The sequence below is a fragment of the Myotis lucifugus genome, unplaced genomic scaffold (assembly GCF_000147115.1).
Source record: "Myotis lucifugus unplaced genomic scaffold, Myoluc2.0 scaffold_13, whole genome shotgun sequence".
In the NCBI taxonomy this organism is placed as follows: domain Eukaryota; kingdom Metazoa; phylum Chordata; class Mammalia; order Chiroptera; family Vespertilionidae; genus Myotis; species Myotis lucifugus.
Window position 1 is genome coordinate 7882224 of NW_005871061.1, and position 7601 is coordinate 7889824.

Genomic DNA, 7601 nt, shown 5'->3' on the forward strand with positions numbered 1-7601 from the left:
GTGGCTCAGTTGGTTGGGAATAGTCCCAAGCACCAAAAAGTTGCCAGTTGGATTCCTGGTCAGGGCACATGCCTGGGTTTTGAGTTCAATCTCCAGTAGGGGGCGTACAGGACTTAACCAATTGATGTTTTGCTCTCACATCAATGTTTTTCCCTCTCCCTTTCCCTATCTCTCTCTCTAAAATCAATATTTTTTTAAAACAAACTCAACTTATATACATAGGCGTGATTCCAGAGAGTGCAGTATCACTAATATTTGGGGATTACAGTAGGGATATAAGTGTTTTCTGGAAGAGTTTTCGAAGAACTATGTATAACATATAGTAGAAGCCAGAGAACAATTTGTACAGAGAACAATTTGGAGGCTGTAGCAAGTACATTGACCACTTAGTTGAATAACTGATGTAATTCTGTGTAATTTTTAACCTTTTTTTCAGACAAGGTTAGACACATTCTCATGATGTCAGATAATTAAATTGTGTTGATTAGAGCACTTGGTCACTTTTAAACAGATAAGTCTTAATAAGTCATTTAGATATACAAACATTGGTCATAAAAGAAGACAGATAAACCTGTTCAATATTAAAAGTAATGAATCTGGCCCTAGCTGGTTTGGCTCAGTGGATTGAGCGTAGCTTGCGGACTGAGGGATCCTGGGTTTGATTCCAATCAAGGGCACATGCCCAGGTTGTGGGCTCAATCCCCAGTGTGTACCATGCAGTAGGCAGCCAGTCAATGATTCTCTCTCATCATTGATGTTTCTATCTCTCTCTCCCTCTCCCTTCCTCTCTGAAATTAATAAAAATATATTTTTAAAAAAGTAATAAAAAACTGTGGTACATCTACACAATGGAATACTACGCTGTGGTAAAAAAGAAGGAATTATTGCCATTTGCAACAGCATGGGTGGAACTGGAAAGCATTATGCTAAGTGAAATAAGCCAGTCAGAGAAAGATAAATACCACATGATCTCACTCATTTGTGGAATATAGAGAACAACATAGACTGATGAACAGGGACAAATCCAAAGACAGAGAAACAGCGATCAGACTATCAATCCCCAAAGGGAAAGTAGGGGAGGGAGGGGGTAAGGGGGAGAGATCAACCAAAGGACTTGTATGCATGCATATAAGCCAAACTAATGGACATGGACAACAGGAGGATGAGAGCATGAGTGTGTGTGTGGGGGGGGAGGTTGGGGGTTAATGGGAAATGAGGACACATTTATAATACCTTAACCAATAAATAATTTTTTTAAAAAAGTAATGAATCTGGAGAACTCATGGATCCATTTCTTGTTCTTACTCTGTATTAAGCAGATTTTCTGATGATAACTAAAACAGCAATGAGTTCACTAGACATCCTGCTTATTCACTTGTAATCAGTCATGATACAATTTCCTCACTTCTCTTTCATTGCTGAGTTAAGATAACTGAAGTTTTAACTATCTTCACCTTGAAACAATTCATACTAGATTTGCTGAAGCATCAGTCTTTACTACATGCTAAGCTTATAGTTTAACTAGAGGCCCGGTGCACAAAAATTTGTGCAATCGGGGGGGGGGTGGTCCCTCAGCCCGGCCTGTGCCCATTTGCAGTCTAGGACCCCTTGGGGGATGTCCACCTGTCGACTTAGGCCCACTCCCCAGGAGATCAGGCCTAAGCTTGCAGTCAGACATCCTTCTGGCAGCCAGGGAGCCCTCGGGGGATGTCCAACTAAAGGCTAAGGCCCCCAAGAGATCGGGTCTAAACCGTTAGTTGGACATTCTTAGTGCTGCCATGGAAGTGGGAGAGGCTCCTGCCACCACCTCTGTGCTGGCCAGCCATGAGCCAGCTTCTGGCTGAGTGGCACTCCCCATATGGAAGTGCACTGACCACCAGGGGGCAGCTCCTGCATTGAGCGTCTGCCCCCTGGTGGCCAGTGCGCATTATAGCAACCAGTCATTCTGTCGTTCAGTCAATTTGCATATTAGCGTTTTATTATTATTATTATTACTAGGGGCCCGGTGCATGAAATTTGTGCACTGGGGATGGGTGGGGGGGTCCCTTAGCCCAGCCTGTGCCCTCTCGCAGTCCGGGACCCCTCCCTCCTTACAGCCTACCTGCTTGCTGCTTCCTACCACTCGGCTTGCTGCTCCTTAGTGCTGCCACGAAGGCCTTGGGGCTGCTGAATGCCGGGCCTGCGGGTTTGTGTCTCTGATACCCACAGCAGCCCCAGCACCATGATGGCGGGGCTTGGGGCTGCTGGGTGCTGGGGCTGCGGATCTGTGTCTTCGATCAGGGCTCCAGCAGCCCCAGCACCGAGGTGGTGGGCCTTGGGGCTGCTGGGTGCCGGGTCTGCATGTTTGTGTCTCTGATCCAGCCCCCAGCAGCCCCAGCACCAAGGTAGTGGGCCTTGGGGCTGCTGGGTTCAGGGCTCCCATGCGTGTTTGTGTCTCTAATCCGGTCCCCAGCAGCCCCAGCAGCCCCAACATCGCCTAAATAACTTAAGGGAAACTTTATTTAGTCTTCTTTTAAAAGCAATCTAGTTTAAAAATGAGTTGCAGTTAAGACAGAACAAAGAACATGGTACCTAAGAGTGAGATAGACAGACAGAGGAGAGGCTGGGCACTGGTCAGGGGCTTACATGCCAACTGTTCTCCACCTGGGAAATGATGTAAAATCGGTTTCTTTAGTTTTCTGCTCAATGATCTTCTCCAGCGAGTGGAGTGGCATCTGCTCGCTTCTCCCTGGGGCCTGGCTTGGTGGTCGCCTTGGGGTCTGGCTGCACTCCAGCAGGCTCCCACGGGCCTGCCTGCTCCGCCTGGCCCTGTCCACATGTTGCTTCCTCGGAGTCTTCCTTGGGTGCAGCTCCGGTCCATCACCTCCTCCTGTGTCTCGCACCGCTTCCACAGGGCCGAGAAAGAGGCCCACACGGAGTTCAGGTCTGCAAGGAGCTGGTCCTCTGCTTTCAGAACCTTCGGGATCTCCGCTTGCAATTGTTCCCTTCCATGACCTTCTTTCCCTACCTCCGGCATCTTCCCGGAGCACCGCATACCTGCCCTCCAGCAGCAGGCTGTCTTTGTGTGGCTTTCAGGGCAGCCTTCAGGGCTTGATGGCCACACTGCGGCCCTTCCGCGTTGGGCGCCAGGCTTGAGGCCCACCCAGGAAGGCGGGCGGCTCCCCAGCAAGTCCCGCTGCACCAGGCGCACATGCGCTGGCCCCCAACTGCGCCCTCCAGGCATGCGCGGCTCCACGCTGTGCTCAGGGCCTGGGAGTTAAGCAGCAGGGTGGCCCTGGTGCGGGAGAGCTGGGCCAGCGTCAGCTTCCTGTGCTGGGCAGAGATCCGGGGGGGGGGGGGCAGCTCAGGCTGGACCCTGGGGAAAGTCCCTGAGGGCAGCTCTCTGCTCCTCCTGGCAGGCCCTTCGGGCTCCCCCGCCAGGCAGGTGGTCCTGCCCTCCATCTCTGATAGCTGGGAGCCACTGCCAGGGCTTGGTGGGCCCCCGCAATTCCAGCGGGGCCCAGCTTCCTGAGGGGAGCCCCGAGTCCTAGTGCCGGTGGCTGTGGCAGCCAAGCAGAGTTCAGACAGGCTGCGGCTGGGGGCTGGGGGCCCCCTTGGGTGGCGGCCCCTGCCAGCAGCTGCAGGAGGCTGGCCTCAGATTTGGACTTGAGCAGGTGGGGCAGGCAGGGCAGCAGCTGGACAGGGGTGCGGCGGCGGAGGCAGGGCAAGGGCGGGGGTGAAGGGGCCTGTGGTAAATCTAGGGGCCGGGGCACTGGCTCCACCACAGGGGCTGGGGTTGCAAAGTCTTGCAAGGAGGTGGGGGAGAGGGTGCTGAAGGCGGAGTCCATGGAGCAGGAGCAGCCGTCCCAGGGGCCCAGGGCCAGCAGTTCGCTGGTCGGTGTGACAGATGAGGCGGTGGTACTGAGGGACATCTCGTCCGACTGGGAGCTGAAGGGGCCGCCCTCGAAGTCGGGAGAGGAGAGCGTCTCCCCGGGCTCCATCACCACCATGGCCAGGGTCTCTGTGGAGCCGTCGGAGGCGCAGTGCTGGGAGTCCAGGCTGTTGCTGCTTTTGCACAGGATGGTGGGGGAGCTGGCGGCGGAAGTGCTACTCTCCCCACCCTCCTCTTCTTCCTCATCTTCCTCCTCATCCTCCTGCTCATCCTCCTCCTCCTCCAGGCTCTGCAGGTGCTGCTGGCTGCCCACATGCTCTTGCACATGCAGCTGCTGCAACTGGTTCTGGGCATTGTAAATGGAGTCCACCCAGCCCCGGCACAGAGCCTGCCCGCTGGCCTGGACCGTGTAGGCCCCCACGGCGCTGTGGAACTCGTTCAGGTAGATGAGGAGGAAGGAGCCAGGGTCCCGCAGCTCCCGGCACACGATCTTGTCCACCAGCAGTGGTGGCCTGATGACCTTGGTCCTCTCAACCTTCTTCACTGCCTTGGTCACTAAGAGCAGGTCCATGAAGAGGAAGCAGTACACATCCATCTTGCTGTCCTTTCCCTCCTTCATCCTCAGGCTGCCCTCCAACAGCAGCTGGCGCGTCTCCTCCGGGGAGGCTCGGTCAGGTCCAGGTGCAGAAATTCCTTCAGGAGCTTGTCCACCTCGTCGTTGCTACCCTCCACCACCTCGCAGGAGTCGAACATAGGCGTCGATGCGGCTCACCACGGCGGCTCCTGTCGCTGCCGCATGCACTCGTTCACGTGGTGGATGAAGCGCTCCACGGAGCTGATCATGGTGATGACGGCCTCCTTGGCACACGGCTCGTCCGTCTTCCTCAGCACCGACTTGAGCAGCAGCCGGTACTTGGTGAGTCGCTGGTGGGGCTTGGCGAGCCTGTCTCTCAGCTTCAGCCACTGGCACTGCTGGTGCTTCTCGGCCCACGTCACGTAGGCCCGGAAGAGGTCGTTGTCGTGCAGCAGGCTGCGCATGTACTCCATGCAGCCCTCCTCCTCCATGCAGTACCGGATGTAGGGCTTGAAGAGGGAACCAAACATCTTGAAGCCTTTGAGGAGGTCCCAGGCTGCAGCAGCGCCCTCGTGCGCCCCGCCTTCTCCACCATCAGCGCCATCACGCTGCCCACAGCCTGCGGTGCAGATGCGCGATCTCTGGGGTGTTGCTGAACAGGAGTGGGGCGTGGAGGTGTCAGGACTCCTCCCCAGGGCGACTCTTCACTCGGGAGTCCCCATTCACCCCCTCGGCCAGCAGGGAGGGCCCTCGGTGGGTCCCCTGCTCTGCAAGCTGGGGAGGAGGAGACCGCGGAGGGCCAGGCCCTGAAGCAGGAGGAGGCCCCAGAAGGCGGGCGGCTCCCCAGCATGTCTGGCTGCACCAGGCGCATGTATGTCTGCCCCCACCATGCCCTCCAGGCCTGCGCGGCTCCAGGCTTAGCTCAGGGCCTGGGCAGCGCTCCAGGAGCAGGGCGTGGAGGTGTCGGGACTCCTCCCCAGGACTACCCTTCACCCGAGAGTCCCCTGCTCTGGGCGCTGGGGAGGAGGAGGCAGCAGAGGGCAAGGCCCTAAAGCAGGAGGAGGCCACAGAAGGCAGGCAAGGAGCCCAGGACTCATGGCGCCCCCGCCGCCACCCGGCGTCCCGCTGGGGCCTGCACCCAGGAGTGCCATGGCTGAGGCAGGGCCACCTGCTGGGCCTGGAGGTGAGTCCTCTGCGCACAGGCCCAGTGGCCTGCCTGGTGTGGGTGGGGGTTTCGGGTCACCTTGAGGGAGGCTCCAGCCTTTCTCTGCTCCTCTCCTGGTGGAGTGGAGGGACCCCAGCACTGTGGTCAGAGGAGCCGCCTTCCAGCCCCCAGGCCGCTTCTCGGAGTCAGAAGTTGCGCCATTGGCCTCTGCCTAGGACGGGACTGCTGCACCCCTAGGGTGCATAAGCACACAGGGCTTCCATCAGGTTTTGCTGCTACGCCGGGAGCCTGGGAGCCATTAGGCTTTGCTCGGCCACTTGGAACCTACCTATGCAAATTAACCGCCATCTTTGTTGGTGGTTAATTTGCATATCATGCTGATTCGCCAATGGGAGGCGTAGAGAAGGTATGATCAATTACCCTTTTTGTCTATTATTAGATTAGATATAGGATGTCCCTATTTCCCCCCTTTTGCCCTCTCTACCCAGCTCTTGCCCCCCACTTCTCTCTGGCCATCACCATACTGTTGTCTGTGTCCATGGGTTGTGCATATATTTTCTTTGGCTAATCCCTTATTTAAATTCACTTCTTTAAATTTTTATTTTCAGATAAGCGCTTATAACTGCACTATTATATATTTTCTATTATATAATTTAGAATTAAGATTTTTTTAATTGAACCCTTGTAAATTTTAGCACAATTTAATAAATTATGCTAGAAGCAATTAGGAGATTTTTCATGTAATGCAGATACATTTCAATTAATATTTTATTAATTTTTAATTTTTTAATATTTTAATTTGAAATAATCTCATACATGTAAAAGAACTATAAAATACTATAGCATATTATATGTACCCTTCACCCAATTTCTTAGGTGTTAATAATTTAAACATAACCATTATACAACTAACAAAATTTGGAATATATTTTTCTTATAATCTCTTTAATGTTACTTAATCCATTTACTTTGTTTTTGTTAATCTTCACCCAAGGATATTTTTCCATTGAATTTTAGAGAAAGTGAAGGGAAAGGGAGAGACACATTGATTGGTTGCCTTCTGCACATGCTCTGATAGGGACTGGGGATCAAGCCAGCAACGGAGGTACATGCCCTTGACTGGAATCGAACATGGGACCCTTCATTCTATGGGCTAATGCTCTATCCACTGAGCAAAACAGGCTGCAGCTTAATTCATTTACTTTTAATCTATATGTCTTTATATTTAAAGTGAGTTTTGTTTTTGATTTACCCTCATAATCTGTCTTTTAATTGATGCATTTATGCCACTGACTTTCAGAGTGCTTACTGATAGAGTTACTGCCATATCAGGTGGCTTCTGGGGCTTCTGGGGCCGGCCTGCGGCCTGGGATCGGATCCATCACAGGCGGCAGGCAGGCAGCTTCTGGGGTCACACACAGGGGCCTGGATGGAGGCTCACACTGGCGGCTCGCATTGCTCCACCCTGCCTGCAGTATGCAAATTAGTCGTCATCTTTGTTGGCGGTTAATTTGCATATCACGCTGATTAGCCCATGGGAGGCATAGCGAAGGTATGGTCAATTACCTTGCTTGTCTATTATTAGATAGGATTGAAAAGCCTATTACAATGGAGAATAACTAAGCCAAGGATATTAGTTCAGACCTTAGCAAGAAAACATGACTGGGTCACAAGGCAAATTCCACTTGTTTACTAAGTTGAAAGGGATGGTGTACATATAAAGCTCAGCAACTTAAGCTGAATTAATTCATTAGCCTTGGCCCTGGATTATATTTAAACGGGATAGGAATCTCTATGTGACCCTGTGAATGGTATAATAATAAACAACACTTATTGAGCTTGTATGCATCTGATAAATAATTTACATCGATTATACTCCTAATTCTTATATAGCAATCCTATGGGGCAGTTCCTATATTTATCCTCTTTTTATAGACAAGGAAACTAAGGGTTGGAGATGTGTGACTTGTCCAGGGTCATACGGACAGTAA

General features: G+C 52.5%; 1 pseudogene; it reads right to left on the reverse strand.

Moving 5' to 3' along the window:
* Nucleotides 1–3003: 3003 nt before the first annotated feature.
* On the reverse strand, nucleotides 3004–5102 carry LOC102426240 (annotated as a pseudogene).
* Between the last annotated feature and the right edge of the window lie 2499 nt (nucleotides 5103–7601).